Genomic DNA, 16,796 nt, shown 5'->3' on the forward strand with positions numbered 1-16,796 from the left:
ATTCATCCAAAATCAGATTTTTAAGATTGTTGTCGTTAGGTACAAACAACCTCTTTTTATAGAGCAGCATTCCATCCTCACTTAATTCATACCCCTGCTGACTTTCCTTGCCGGAAAGTGGTATTTGCTGTTTCATTTGCTGATATTCTGCATCGTGGTCTGCTGCCGCTCTTATCTTTTCGTGCAAGGAATTCTCCCATTTACTGAGCGTAACTTCGTATAAACATTGCACCTTTCGACTTAGTGCATCAGCCACGCGATTTTCTTTGCCTTTCAGATGTTTGATGTCGAAATCAAATCCACTTAAGAAATCTGCCCAACGGGCTTGCCTTGCATTCAGGGTGGGCTGGCTGAAATAGTTTGTTAAACTATGATGATCTGTTAACAACAGAAATTTCCTTCCTAGCAAATAATGCCGCCACATTTTAAGTGCATGTATGACGGCTGCCAATTCTAAGTCGTAGGCAGAATATTTCTGCTCATGCTCCTTCAACTTCCTCGACTCATAGGCGATCACTTTTCCTTCTTGCATTAACACGCCGCCCACGCCCTCTCGACTAGCATCGGTACATACTACATAATCCTTGTCAGGATCAGCTATACTCAAGATGGGAGCAGAGGTGAGCAAATGCTTGAGTCGCTCAAAGCTTTGCTGACATTCTGGGGTCCATTTGAATGTCCTTCCTTTCTTCTGCAAGGAAGTGATAGGATATGCTACCCTCGAGAAGCCTTCCACAAATCTTCTATAGTAACCGGCCAGTCCCATGAAGGACCTGATATCCGCCACATCCTTAGGTACAGGCCAATCCATTATGGTCTTTATTTTCTCAGGGTCCACTGCAATCCCTTTCTTTGTAATTACATGGCCTAAATACTGAATCTCTTCTTTGTAGAAGTCGCACTTGCTGAGTTTAGCATACAACTGATGCTCTCTAAGAGTTTGCAGTACCAATCGGAGGTGTTCCTCGTGCTCCTCCTTAGAACGAGAATAAATCAAAATATCATCGATAAATATCAGCACAAATTTGTCTAAAAATCGATGGAACACACTGTTCATTAAGCACATGAAGGTGGCGGGTGCATTGGTCAACCCGAAAGGTAGCACTACAAATTCGTAGTGTCCATACCGGGTTCTGAAAGCTGTTTTTGCGATGTCCTCCTCTTTAATTCTGATCTGATGGTAACCAGATCGCAAATCAATCTTAGAAAATACCGTTGCCCCTTTGACTTGATCAAAAAGCTCATCGATCCGGGGTAAGGGGTACTTGTTTTTAATTGTGAGTTTGTTTAGCTGTCGGTAATCGATACACATACGGAGGGTTCCGTCTTTCTTTCTGACGAATAGCACCGGAGCTCCCCATGGAGACACACTGGGGCGGATGTAATTTTTGTCTAGCAATTCCTGTAATTGCATTTTCAATTCGGTTAACTCAGGTACACTCATTCTGTAAGGTGCCCGCGAAACTGGGGCAGCCCCTGGTAGCAATTCAATGGTGAAGTCAATATCTCTTTTAGGAGGTAACCCAGGGATTTCTTCCGGAAACACATCCGCGAATTCTTTTATTACCGGAAGATTGTCCAGCGTGGCCGTTTTATCCTTGGTTTCTGCATAACCCACCTGAATGGCATATATCTGGCACCGTTTCCTGATGCACTTTGCCAGCTGGGATGCGGTGATTGGCCGGACCTGAACTGGTCGCTTAATCCCTTGCATCTCTTGTTCCTTTCCAAAATCATCCTTGTATCGAATGATTTTCGTCTTGCAGTTCACTAATGCCCAATGCTTTTCCAGCCAATCCATTCCGATTAGGACATCATATGAGCCAAGTGGAAGCATATTCAGATCTGCTACCACTGGCTGTCCTGCTATTGTTAAGGGACAGTTATTAATTTTTGCCACTACTCGCCTTTTAGCCCCCGTAGCTAGTTGTACCAGCCAAGGGTTCCTGAATTTTTCAGGTTGTAATTTACACTGTTCAACTATCTTTGGGCTAATATAACTTAAAGTAGCTCCTGGATCTATTAGAACAGTGATTGAAAGGTCTAAAATTTTACCTTCAAATTCGACCATGGTGGGCTGGTATTCCGCCTGGCGATCGTCCAGGGCTGCATTTATCCTTGGCACACTTCGTCCCACATCGCCGACAGTTGACGCCTCATGAATCTGGGATATCTGATCAGTTCCCTTCCGTTGCGGGCAGTTCTTGATGTAATGCGGTCCGCCACAACCCCAGCACTGCACTGGGGGTCTGGTTATTCCTTCATTGTCCAGCTTGGCAGATTGCTCACCCATTCTGGTTTCGCCGATTGTCTTAGTTCTGAACGAACCTCTTGGTGCTGCTCTACTGTTCTGCCCTTTACTGCTTCCTTTAACTCCGCTTCCTCGACCTCCTTTACTGTTTCCAGCAGTTTTACTATTCTTTTTCTCACTCCATTTCCTGTTGGAAATGTCTCCTTTCTGTTTGTTCTGCTGATAACAGATTCTGGCCTTGCGAATAGCTTCATCCATTGTTCTAGGATTGTCAAATTCAATCCTTTCCCTCATATACATGGGTAAACTGCTAACAAATCTTTGCACTTTGGCCTTTTCTTCCTTCAGGTAAGGCACATAACGAAGCAGGGAAGTAAAACGATTAATAAACTCATCCATGGTCTGCTGTCCTAATCGCAGATCATGGAACTCCTTCGCCTTTTCATCATAAAAGCGCTCCGTCAAGTATCTCTCTTTAAAATACTTCTGAAACTTTTCCCACGTTATGGTTCGTTCACTTACCCCTTTAACAATTTTGACTTCCTCCCACCACAGGGTTGCCTTCCCTTGCAGCTGGAAGATAGCCAATCGTGCCTTCAAATTATGGTCGTACTCATATAGCTGGAAATATTTGTTCATATTAATTAACCATGCTTCAGCCGCCTCCTCTTGCTCTCCATCGAAGTGTGGGGGTTTGATTTTCCGAAATTCTCCTTGCAGTTCTACCCTTTGACGTTTTGAGGTCTGCTGTTCGGATGCATTGCCAGATTGATCCTCACCTTCTTCCGAATTTTCAGGTTCCACTTGATCGTGCTGTTCCTCCGTCATTCTCTGCTGTTCCGCACTAGGATTGGCTAACGGAGGGTTCTGTCTTCCTGACAGACTCTTCAAAATTCTCTCTTGCTCCATTGTTAATCGTGCATTATCCTCCCGCAACCGGGCCATCTCATTTTTCAAGTCCTGGACTGTCTCCAATATAGCCAGGTTCGTGCTCCGTGTTTCCTCCCCAAGCTGTACCCACAGCTCTGGGTTGTCTCTGGGGTTGATTGCAGGTCCCTGTTCTGCTGTGGGCCTGTGCGGAGTGCTGCCAGCTCTCTGCATTTCTTACTGTTAATCTCTAATGTCTTCTGTGATTTTTCTTTCTTCTTTCCTGGTATAAAATCAAGGAAATATTGGCACTGTAAGTTACTTGCACAATTTAGCTAAAAAAAAACAACACTATGATTACCTCCCATTTAGCAGGTTAGGCTCGTTCCCAGAGGTCACAGTATGGGAACCTTGGCTCTGATACCAATTTGTCACATACCCGTACCCTCAGCAATTTTTTATTTTATTTTATTTTATAAACAACACAAGTCCTTGGTAAATAACTCACCATCTCTATGCACAGTTATATTATGTTTTGCAAATAATTAAACATCGTATGCTTATCATTTACCAACATAGGTTTACCGCAGACTTATATTATGCATATGGTATGCTAACCGTGGACTATTCTACGCATGCTGAGACATCACAATAACGAATAATAATAAGGCGCACATATATCTTCACCACGGCAACTATAATGCTGTAATAATAAGGCCGCACATATATCTTTATCATGGCAACTATGATGCTGTTAACCGTTGACTCATGTTATGTTGATTTATTATATATATGTATAGCACTTTGGCAAACGATGCATATTATGGTTAATTATTTGGGTTGCTTCGGCTATATCCTTGGTACTGTCCGAGTGCGCCACCCGAGACTGCCGACGGCGTTGCCATGTGACGAGTGTACGCAGCGTTCCCTCCGCCGGTCCGATCACGTGGAGGGCAGATGGCTGCCATAAATTCTCTGCCAACCTCACAGCTCGATCAAAGGCTGAGATTCTCCGTGGGAGATCTAATGGTGGAAACGCATCCAAATGTCTCGCCCGATGGTGAATGTATAAGGTTCTATTTTCTACTTGCTGGGTTATTGTTATTCCGCTGTCGCACCATTCCGTCTCATTCGGGCTGCTGTAACCTTACGCGCCGAGAGCATGAAGGAGCCGAGACGCTGCTTCATCCAGCTCCGCTGCAAGTGCGAGGTAAGCTTCAACGTTTCCACTGGTTATTTCCTCTGTTCATTACCTTACTGCATGTTGATTTATTCGGGTTTTCCTTGCTTTTCAAACCGACTAACGATTATTCGATGGTTGCATGCAGTGGTATCCATCTCTGGTTCGCGGCGGATGAGGAGGTCCGCCCATGGAAATCCGGTGCTTGCGGCTCTACCACAGGTGCGCGGTTGAGTGAGGATATTTGTTCTTTGTTTTGCTGAGACTGCTGACAGAGGGTTTTCTTTACGCCTATCCGTAGCCCACCTTTAACCTCACCGTTTTGATCGCAGGTGGCTACGGAAGGCTTCCTCTGTCTCGCTTTTATGACTGCTTTGGGCCGGTTATGGGTTTATCAACCCTAACGCTACCAGCGTTGAGTCTGGAAAGTTTCTATATGCATGCAATGCTGCATTCGTATAACTGTGATTTGGTATTTGAACTGTTAATATAGATATACGCCGGAGGGCATTTCGGCCACGGCACCATTGGATACTGTTTGGGCATCGACCCTATGTAATTTCTTGTTTAATGTTTAATACAGCCTTGCGGCTTTCTCCGTTCTGTCATGCGACTTGTGTGCAGCTACAATTAACAGTGTAATCTTTTAGTATTTATAATGAATTCCAGTGTTAAGTATATGCTACTGTCTCTGTTGGTGGAAATACTGGTTTCCTTGTATTTTTTTTTTTGAGGTCGGGGAGAATCCTATCCACCCGGATGCCTCGAACTCCGACCATGCAACCTTTGTTGATTTTTGCCGCAGTATATTATCTCATGAGGGTTTTTATGCATATGTTTATTTGGTATTTCGATTTGTATATCTCATTGTCTGTTTATCTGGCTTATATGACGGTCCATGGACAGTGCAGACGGCTCGGTTAGCCGGTCATATGTCTGCGTTGTGCAAGGAACAGGTCTAACATGCCGCTCGTACCAAGAGCTACAGCGGGGTTTCATAACCGGTGTTCTGTATACCAATTTAATGGCAGTGCTCGGTATCGCTTGGTTTGTTTTCTAAATTTTAACATGTATACAACCGCTTCTCATTCTATGAACGCTGCTGGTTCATCGCATTTTAATTTTATTAAGGGTTCTCATGACCCGGCACTTCCCTAAGAGGGTTCATGCATGTTCGTTTAAGAGGGGTCTCGGGTAACAGCGTTTCCCTATAGGAACGCCTGTGCCGAGATACCCAGCTGCCCATATATCTCGTTTTCATGAGATAAGGCGCATAAAGGGTGTTCAGCACCGCAAGATTATATGTCCTTTTATCTTTCTGTGCGCTGTATATAAATGTATATTTTAGTTGTGAATGCAAGGTTACCGAGTTTAATTGAATAGTTATTATTATTTTATTATTGGGGTTTCTCTGTGGCTTCGAGAACAACCCGTCTTCTCTCGGCTCTGACCCGGTTCTATTCCGTTTCTTTTGCCTTGAGTAGGCAGAACTGCCTTCAACCTTGTTGTTTGCTTGACTTGTCTTGCGCTTCCATCTGAACGGCGGAACTTGCTTGGTCTGTCCGCGTCCCACCAGGCTCTGGAACGAGTCGCTGGCCTTGTGGCTCGGTCTCTGTCTGCCATTTCAGAACACAGAGTTCCAAAGTATATATATATATATATATAATGACCTGTACTATGCAGCTTGTTCTATACAACTGCGATGTCACCAATATGGCAATGGTAGTATTCTTTCCAAGAACCTATTTATTTATCTCATAGGTATCTACAGTCTAACTTAAATGACTTGTGACACTTACAGAGAAATAAGGGTCAGTCTCACTTACCTGATTGCTGCCAGTCCTTAAGTTCTCAATAAGTCATCTGCAAGCTCTTGCATAATCTTTTAAGCATAATCTTTTAGCCGCCCAACCACGAGACTCGTCTTTCGAGACCAGAGCCTCCCCCCTAGCTTCCTCTTGCCGGATCCCTATCCTCAGCAAGGGTGCACAGTGTGCTCGACTATCTGGTCCTTACCAGACTTAGTCCTCAGCTCACTTTTCTTTTTCCTCTCTCTTTTCTCTCTCTCTCTCTGTCTGCCTGTCTCTACAGCACAGACCTTTTGTCATTTTTCCCCTTTTCCTTTGGGAATTTTCAGTTAGAGAGGGTGGTTAAAGTCAGTTCCAATAACTGACTTTTCTTGCCAACTCCCTCCCAAGAGTTGCCAACAATATCATGAGTATTCTTTTCCTTTTAAACATTTAAGTGCATAAAAAAAAATAAAAGAAATACTCTGAAATCTTCCTTTAACAATCAATGAGATAATCTTGCAATGTCATTTCTAAATTCAGTCTTTTACCGTAGTAAAAACTAAATATTTACATTCTCTTGGGGTCATCACAGTTGGGTTGGGTGTGGTGGGAAGATAGTGATTACCACATTGTTGTTTACTATGAAAGGGTGCGAAACAGTGAACATGGTGTAGGATTTGACTAGCCAGTTCCATTTTTAATGGAGAATAATAAACAATATTTTGGAACCATTACAATGTGTCTGTATACAGTGAAACATGGTGTCAGATTTGGTTAGCTAGTTTCATTTTCAATGGATCATCATAAAAATGGTTAATTTGTTGATTCCAATCTTAAATTCATTTAAATCTAACATTCTATAAATCTTTTCTCAAAGTTTAGTATTATATTTAGTTTTTCAAAATTTGACATAGTAAATTCTAACATTCTATAAATCTTTTTTCAAACTAGATGTTGTTGAATCTAATCCTTAAAAGAAAAATATTAGAAGTTTTTACATTAGTTTATTAAAAGTCTTTACATTAGTTTCTTTGTTTAATCTAGTGTTATGATTTGATTAGAAATAGGTAAATGAATTTTCTCCAATATAATTTCTTTAAAAAAAAATTAAACGCATAAAATATAAATCACAAAAACCTAAATATTTTTTCATAATTTTTTTAACTATTTTAAACACACAAATGTCTATATCAATGTTTGCAAAATTCATAATTTACTGTAATTTTTTTTTCAAATTTAATTTTAACGAATTTTTCCCTTGACAAATCGAATCCAAATTCGAATCGGAATTGTTAACTGTGGGAGGATAACCTGCCACAGTTGATGGTATGCATATCGTCATTAGAAACTAATAAAATACTTTCTTGCCAGCTTTGATCACGGATATTCAAGAACGCTTAAAAAATAATGGAAGACAGCGAGCAACGTTAATGCAATTTATCCCAGAGAAGCCGCCGGAGAGGTCCAGGCGTACATAGTTCACATGAACCCAACGAAGGTTCAAATACCCGATTCTATAAATCCTGCAACCTGGTATGCATCGTTCATTGGTGATGCAGTTGTGAAAGCCGGATAATTAAATGACGAAGAATTGGTAGAATCGAGTATATTGTACACATACGATACTGTTCTCACTGGATTCGCAGCGAAGTTGAGCGGGTTTGCCGCAATCAAAGCCATGGAGAACTGCATGGGAGCTTATCCAGACAAACTTCTGAAGCTCCACACAACGTATACTCCCCAATTCCTGGGCTTGAAAAGAGGGCAAGGCCTCCGGTCTGAGTCCACGGGCTACGCTACGAATGTAATAATAGGCGTTCTCGACACGGGAGTGTGGCCTGAGCACCCCAGCTTTGCAGATCATAAAACCCAGTCGTCGGTGCCCTCCAAGTGGAAGGGGCATTGTGAGGCTGGTAAAGCCTTCAACGCCTCCAACTGCAACAACAAACTCATCGGCGCCCGCTTCTTCTACGAAGGATACGGGTCGAACACCGGCCAGATAGATGAAACGGTGGAATATAAATCCCCGCGGACTCGGAAGGGCATGGGACCCACACTGCGTCCCCAGAGACAGGCAACGTAATGCCGGGCACCGACGTTTTGGGTTATGCCAAGGGCACGGCCACGGGCATGGCACCCGGAGCACGAGTGGCGGTGTATAAGGTCTGCTGGTCTCAAGGTTGCTCCGAGTCCGACATCATGGCGGCAATGGACACAGCGGTGTCGGATGGAGTGGACGTCTTATCTATATCCTTTGAAGGAGGCTCGTACAGCACTCCGTTTTATACGGGACCTATTGCCTCATCGTTGTCAAACGAGGCGCCGTGGATAATGACGGTGGGGGCAAGTTCCATGGACCGATGTTTTACCGCAATCGTCGTGTTGGGAAACGGTCGCGCCTACCGTTCCGCATCTCTCTACACAGGAAAGCCTCTCGGAACCAAACCCAATTTGGCACTCGTGTACGGAGATTTCTGTTTGGATGGCTCTCTGGAACCCGAGATGGTCCGACCGAAAATCGTGGTCTGCGAACGAGAAATCACAGATAGAACCGAAAAGGGGCAAGTGGTGGCCATGGCCGGAGGAATTGGCATGATACTACTCACTCCCGACGGAGGCGGAGAAGAACTCATAGCCGACGCGCACGTTTTGCCCGCTATGTATGTCGGTAACAAGGCCACCAAGGCAATCAGAGATTACTTGAATTCCAATGCAAGCCTTAGCCCAGCGGGAACAATTGTTTTCTATGGCACCACTTACCACAGAGAAGACGCGCCAATTTTGAGCTACTTTTCGTCCCGTGGTCCGAATTCCGTAAGCCCAGACATTCTGAAGCCCGATGTAATCGCCCCGGGGCTCAACATTCTAGCAGCTTGGCCCCTCAACATGAGCCCCTCATGGCTGCCCTCTGATAAACGAAGAACAAAATTCAATCTCGACTCTGGTGTTGAAATTGTAATTTCAACTGCCGCCCATTTAAACAGCGCCCGCGTATTCATTCCGAAAACCACCAGTTTTATCGCACCGCTTTTGCTGAGCAAGCGGTTTTTCTCTGAACGGCAGCGATAACAATCATTGATTGACGCGTTTTTTGGAAAACAACTTTTCATCGGAGCATAACATTCATTTGATTTGATCAAGCGATAGCCGTTGGATTGAAAGCAAGGCTGTCCACCGTCCAAATAAACCAAAATTGATATACAGTCCTGCAACAAGGGTTTACAAGAATTTATGTGAAGTTTTGGGTTTCACCGCTGTTTGTTTCAGAGAAGTAATTAATGGTATTTACTCCTGTTCGTAGAATATAGGTAAAACTTTTTCATTTTATTTTTAAAAATTCACAGAAATATGGGCATAGGTAATCGTATTGTTATATTGTTTTTGTTGTTCATTTTTGAATACGCATTGTAATGTAAGGGAAGCAGAGCGCATGGAAAAATATATACACCGCAGTGTTGTTCGTTTGAAAAATGAAGGGGAATATGCAATACGCAGCAGCGTAAATATATGAAGTCTTTTTTTGTTGAAAGGAATTTTTTTTGTTGGTTGAAAGAAGAAATTTTTTTTACACAACAGTGTAAAGATTGAAGGAACAGAGCAGTTAATTTTTATGAGACAGAGTAATTTTTTTGGTGTGGAATTGAAGTGTTCTGTGTAATCCCTCTGTTAAGAGGAAGATCCTTTTGAATCAGGCAGTTTTTCTTAATCAATATAAAGTTTTTATGTGTGGGTAAAACTCTGTTCTCCAGCAAACAGTTTTTGCTTCCCTGTGCTAAGATCATGTGCAAAAATAAAAACAGAGCATTGTTTTCTGTTCAGTCTTTTGTTTGAAATTACTAGAAATTTCCAACATGGTATCAGAGCTTGTCCAGGCGCTTTGAAAGTGTCAAAGAAGCTGAAGGAAGGATTTTCTTGCTGCAGCAGCTTCCCCAGCAGAGTGAAGACTCAGTCAAGAAAGGATCCATGTATTTCTCAAAGTTTTTTTTTCTGTTTAGCTGTTGAAGGCACTCAGTGATTTTTAAATACACAGTCAAATATTTGAAGCATAATTCAAAGTGCAAGAATAGCTGGCTCCAGCGCCAGTCTCAGCACTAGCATGGGTATGTTTAATACTCAACTCCCACAGTGTAATGGAGAAAACTATGACTATTGGGTAATAATTATAAGAGCTTTATTTGCTTCCCAAGACTTATGGGAATTTGTTGAATATGGATTTGAAGGACCAGCAGATGAAAATGAGTTTAACAAGTTAACTCAGGCAGAGAAAGATCTATTGAAGAGCAATAGGAAGAAGGATTCTAAAACCCTCGTATTTTTGTATCAAGCAGTGCATGAGTGCGTTTCCAAGGATAGCAGCAGCCAAGACATCCAAAGAAGCATGACAAACTCTCAAGACAGCCTATCATGCCATGGAGAAAGTGAAGACAACAAAACTATAGTTGCTGAAGAGAGATTTTGAGAATCTGTGCATGAAGGAGTCAGACAATATTGACTCATTCTTCACACATATGATTGGTCTGGTCACACAGATAAGGACTCATGGAGAGATTCTTGAAGAAAGGAGGATTGTGGAGAAACTATTGAGGGTCCTACCCTCAAAGTTCGATGTGATTGTCACCACCATAGAAGAGACAAAGGATCTCACAAACTTTTTAGTTGATGAACTTCATGCATTACTGATAACACATGAGCAGAGGTTGGGTAGAAATGAAAACTCATCTCTAGAGCAAGCCTTCAAGACCCTGATGTCCTTTGGAAGAGGAAGAGGTCAAAGCAGAGGAAACAAAAGAGGAAGAGGCAGAAGCCAAAACAGAGGTGGAAGAAACAGTCCAGCAAATGCTCAAGGAAGAGGCAACAATCTAAATCAGAACCAAGGCCAAGGCAGCAGCCAACAAAGTGGACAACATCATGCTCAAGGACAAAGGTATGAAAAATCCAATGTCCAATGTTATTATTGTAAAAAATATGGGCATTATGTAAATGAATGTAGGAAGAAGCAGTATGATATGAGTAATAGATCTAGTGCAAATATCACTAGAGAAAATATCAGCCAAAATAATGTGCTTTTAGCTTGTAACATAGCTTAAACAAACAGTGAATATATATGGTTTCTAGACTCCGGTTGCAGTAACCATATGACGGGAAACATAGCCTTGTTTTCTAAGTTAGATCAGAGTGTGAAGTCACAAGTCACACTTGGGACTGATAGTAAAATTTCTGTTATGGGAAAAGGAGAAGTAAAAATATTTACAAAGAAGGGTGAAAAGAAAACCATAGCAGATGTCTATTATGTTCCCGGAATGAAGTGTAACCTCTTAAGTATTGGACAGCTTGTTCAAAAGGGTTACAATGTTTTCTTTGTAAATGATGTATGCACCATCATGTATAGAGCACCCAGCAAACGATGTATTGCTGAAGTGAAGATGACGTGGAATAGGATGTTCTCTCTCAGAATAAAGGCAGATTTGAAAAATAAAAAAGTAATAGCAGTAGTGACACAAGAGGCTTTCCAAAGCGAACCGAAAGATGAAAATTGGTTGTGGCACTTGAGATTTGGACATCTCAACTTTGGAGGTCTTAACTTGTTGAGTAGAAAAGGAATGGTAAGAGGATTACCATTGATAGAGAAGCCAGACAGCGTTTGTGAAGGTTGTATCTTGGGGAACAACACAGAGAAAGTTTTTCATTAGGGAAAAGCATAAGGGCAAAAGCACCCTTAGAAATTGTCCATTCAGATTTATGTGGACCGATGCAAACTCCATCACTAGCAGGCAGCCAATATTTTCTAACATTCATTGATGATTTCACCAGAAATACTTGGGTTTATTTCCTGAAGAACAAAAGTGAAGTGTTTGAAAAATTTCGCAATTTCAAAGCACTTGTAGAAAACCAAAGTGGGCTGCAGATCAAAGTTTTAAGAATTGATAGAGGAAGTGAGTATATCTCCAAAGAATTTCTATGTTTTTGTAGAGAAAATAGAATTCACAAACAGTTTACCACTAGGTACACTCCACAGCAAAATGTAGTTGTCGAAAGGAAGAATAGGACAATCATGGATATGGCGAGGAGTATGTTAAAGGCAAAGCATTTGCCAAATGATTATTGGGCTGAAGCTGTACACTGTGCAGTATATATTTTGAATAGATGCCCAACAAAAGCAATCATGAATAGAGTGCCGAAAGAAGCATGGAGTGAGACAAAGCAAGGAGTCACCCACATGAAAGTTTTTGGATGTGTGGCTTATGCACACATTCCAGATCAGCTAAGGAAGAAGTTGGACAGCAAAGGGGAGAAATATATTTTCTTTGGATACAGTGAGGAATCCAAAGCTTACAGGTTGTATATCCCATCCACCAAGAAGTTTTTTGTGAGCAGAGATGTTCAGTTCATTGAGGAAGAAGCTTGGGATGGAAGCATAGAGAAAACAGTGAATGTTAAAAACTGTTTGTCTCATGATGAAAATGATGAGGAGATGGCTGAGATATATCCCTAAACAACAACGCCAACACAAAGGTAGCAAGAGACACCCTTGAGGAGAAATGAAAGTGCTTCTCCAAGCACACCACAAGGAAGAAATTCAAGTGCGTCTTCAAGCACTTGCACATCAAATGAAAGAGGTAAGAAGTTCAGAAATTTAAGTGACATTTATGATGAAGGTATGAATTCTTTGTTTGCTTTATATTGTCATGTTGATGACCCTATTGATTTCGAAGATGCAATTAAGGATAGGAAATGGATAGAAGTTATGGATGAGGAGATCAATGCCATAGAAAGAAATAAAACATGGGATTCAGTGGAATTACCAAAAAGAAAAGAAGTCATTGGAGTTAAGTGGGTCTACAAGACCAAGAGTAATGCTGAAGGAAAAATAAAAAGACACAAGGCAAGACTTGTAGTCAAAGGATATAAGCAGCAGTATGGGAGAGATTATGAGGAAACTTTCGTACCAGTTGCAAGAATGGAAACCGTGAGAACAGTGTTGTCTATAGCAGCACAAAACAAGTGGAAAGTTTACCAAATAGACGTGAAGTCAACGTTCCTAAATGGAGTGTTAATGGAAGAGGTTTACATTGAACAACCTCTACGCTATGAAAAGAAAGGCCAAGAGCACAAAGTGTGCAGATTGAAGAAAGCTCTTTATGGGCTGAAGCAAGCACCAAGAGCGTGGTACAGTAGGATAGATTCCTATCTACTGGAAAAAGAATTTGAAAAGTGTAAGGGAGAACCCATCCTCTACATAAAAGAAAAAGATGGTAAAATACTAATTGTTGTGTTATATGTTGATGATGTTATTTTTACAGGTAATGATGACTACCTCATTGAAAATTTCAAATTAGTCATGAAAGAATAATTTGAGATGACTGACATGGGTTTGCTGAGATACTTCTTAGGAATAGAAGTAGAACAAAATGAAAATGGGATTTTTATCTCATAAGAAAAATATGCTAATGAAGTTTTGGAAAGATTTAACATGCATGAGAGCAAAGCAGCAATCACTCCCACAGTGATGGGATTAAAACTCAGCAAAGAGGACAGCAGCAAGGATTTTGATCCTAATTTGTACAAAAGCATAGTTGGCAGCCTCATGTATTTGACTGCAACTAGGCCAGACATAATGTTTGCTTTTAGTTTAATTTCCAGATTCATGGAGAGGCCAAAAGAAGCACATTGGCAGGCAGCAAAAAGAATTCCGAGGTATGTTAAAGGTACTAAAAGGTTTGGCATTTTATATACTGTCTCAGAATGTTCAGATTTAATTGGATATACTGATAGTGATTGGGCTGGAAGTGTAGATGATTGGAAAAGCACATCCAGTTATGTTTTTCATATGGGTTCAGGAGCCATTTCATGGGCTTCTAAAAAACAGCCTATTGTAGCGTTGTTTACAGCAGAGGCAGAATATGTAGCAGCTACAGCAGCAGCATGTCAAGCAGTTTGGATGAGAAGGATGTTAAGGAGTTTATGCCAAGAGAAGGCAAAACGAACGGTGATTTTTTGTGACAATAGCTCAGCGATTGCATTATCCAAGAATTCGGTGTTTCATAAGAGAACGAAACACATTGACACAAGGTTTCATTACATCAGGGAATTGGTAAGCAATGGAGAAATTGTTTTAAAACATTGCAGGACTCAAGAACAGGTTGCAGACACTCTGACCAAGCCTTTGGGACAGAAAATTTTGAATTTTTGAGAAAATGTCTGGGTATGACTGAACACCCAGTTGTTGAAATTAAAGGGGAGTGATGAAATTGTAATTTCAATTGCTGCCCAGTTAAATAGTGCTCGCGTATTCCTTCCGAAAACCACCAGTTTTATTGCACCGCTTTTGCTGAGCAAGTGGTTTTCCTCCGAACAGCAGCGATAACAATCATTGATTGACGCATGTCCTCAGCAGTTTTTGGAAAACAACTTTTCATCGGAGCATAACATTCGTTTGGTTTGATCAAGCGATAGCCGTTGGATTGAAAGCAAGGCTGTCCATCGTCCGATTAAGCCAAAGTTGATATACAGGCCTGCAACAAGGATTTACGTGAAGTTTTGGGTTTGACCGCCGTTTGTTTCAGAGAAGTAATTAATGGTATTTACTCTTGTTCGTAGAATATAGGTAAAACCTTTTAATTTTATTTTTAAAAATTCACAGAAGTATGGGCATAGGTAATCGTATTGTTATATTGTTTTTGTTGTTCATTTTTGAATACGCATTGTAATGTAAGGGAAGCAGAGCACATGGAAAAATATATACACAGCAGTGTTGTTCGTTGGAAAAACGAAGGGGAATATGCAATACACAGCAGCATAAATATATCAGGTCTTTTTTTGTTGAAATGATTTTTTTTTGTTGGTTGAAAATGAAATGTAATGCGCTCCAGCATATATATTGAAGAAATTATTTTTACACAGCAGTGTAAAGAATGAAGGAAAAGAGCAGTTAATTTTTATGAGACAGAGTAATTTTTTTTTTGTGTGGAACTGAAGTGTCCCTGTGTAATCCCTCTGTTAAGAGGAAGATCCTTTTGTATCAGGAAGTTTTCCTTAATGAATATAAAGTTTTTATGTGTGGGTAAAACTCTGTTCTCCAGCAAACAGTTTTTGCTTCCCTGTGCTAAGATCCTGTGCAAAAATAAAAATAGAGCATTGTTCTCTGTTCAGTCTTTTGTTTGAAATTACCAGAAATTTCCAACATCTGGCAGTTCCATGTCCTGTCCCCATGTCAGTGGATTGGCTGCTCTGCTGAAAGCCACACATCCAGATTGGAGCCTGGCTGCTCTCAAGTCTGCTCTCATGACCACAACTTATGTTACCAATAACAAGGGGAACCCTATAACGGACGCCTCGCTACCAGACTCCCCTGCCACTCCTTTCGACATGGGTACATGCCACGTAAATCCTGAGAAAGCACGAGAGCCCGGGCTTGTGTACGATATTGCCACTGAAGATTATGTTGACTACTTTTGCAGCTTGAACTATTCATCTTCTGAGATTGGTATGCTGACAAAGACACTGGTTTCCTGTCCAAAGAAAATTTCGACGCTGGGTGATCTCAATTATCCTTCTTTTTCTGTGGTGTTTTACTCCTTTGGTAAAGCATCTGCTACCTTCATAAGAAAGGTCACCAATGTGGGGCCTGATAATTCAACTTACTCTGGACAAGTTGTGGAGCCGTTGGGAGTGAAGGTGACTGTGAAGCCCAGAACATTGGTGTTCACGAAGAAGTATCAAAGACATCTGTATACTGTAAGCTTTGGTGTTGAGAGGTCCTCTGCCTCTGGAGCTTATGGTTTGATCACTTGGTCGTCTGGTCTCTATACCGGAGCCCGGTCGCTGTTATATGGGTGGATCCATCATTAAGCTTCTGGGATGATGATGGCCTAGTCGCTTAGATATTTAGATATTGTTGTTTATCTACGTCACCCTCATGAAAACTTACCTATAATAAGTAGTGTGCATCATATGGAAAATAACCTAATAAAATACATTTATTAAACGATCAATATGGGGTCTAACAGCATGAATGTTAGACGATGTTAAAGGATGTAACACATGATATAGCCACATCTGATATATCTTGATAAACCTATATTACAACTACATTTATTGAAAATTTGCAAGCCTCGTTCCCATATACGCCTTCTTAGAAAAATATGATATGTAACTAAATATAAACCCTAAATCCCTATAATTTCAATAAACTCTAAATTCTTCGCCATCAATAAATAAAAATTCCCTTCATTTTAAATATATAGTATTAAAATAAAATTTATAATATTATATATAAAATAAAATTATAAAATATAATTAAATTTAATAACATAATTATTAATCAATATGATTATAATTTTCATAATATAATTATAAATTTTATGTTGAATCAAACTGTAGCCGTACGTAAAATACGGAAAAAATGTTTCATATCTTGTATATTATCTTAAACAGCAATTCAACAAATAATCGTGAATACCTGCAAATAGCTAAAAATAACGCATTGAATGATGTAGTGAAATGACGGCCATCGATTGGTATGCATATTTTGGCTTGTGTTTGAAACGGTTATTGAACGGCACAGATCACCCACATTTACTTCAAGTGCCACGGGGAAGGTATGAGCGTGGATGATGGCATCCATGGTATGACCCATTTACTTCAAGTGCCCTGTGGATCATGGTGTCCGTGGATCATGGTGTCCATGCTGTAACTGTGGTTTGAAGCT

At 40.8% G+C, this 16,796-nt stretch overlaps 2 pseudogenes; both read left to right on the forward strand.

Moving 5' to 3' along the window:
• The first annotated feature begins 8,170 nt into the window (after positions 1-8,170).
• LOC149195519 (subtilisin-like protease SBT1.8 pseudogene) lies at positions 8,171-9,157 on the forward strand (annotated as a pseudogene).
• Positions 9,158-15,283: 6,126 nt separating this feature from the next.
• Positions 15,284-15,937, forward strand: LOC149195520 (subtilisin-like protease pseudogene; annotated as a pseudogene).
• Positions 15,938-16,796: the final 859 nt, after the last annotated feature.

The sequence above is a fragment of the Pinus tabuliformis genome, chromosome 2_2 (assembly GCF_031772625.1).
Source record: "Pinus tabuliformis cultivar Carrire ecotype Pingquan chromosome 2_2, CPIR1, whole genome shotgun sequence".
Lineage (NCBI taxonomy): Eukaryota > Viridiplantae > Streptophyta > Pinopsida > Pinales > Pinaceae > Pinus > Pinus tabuliformis.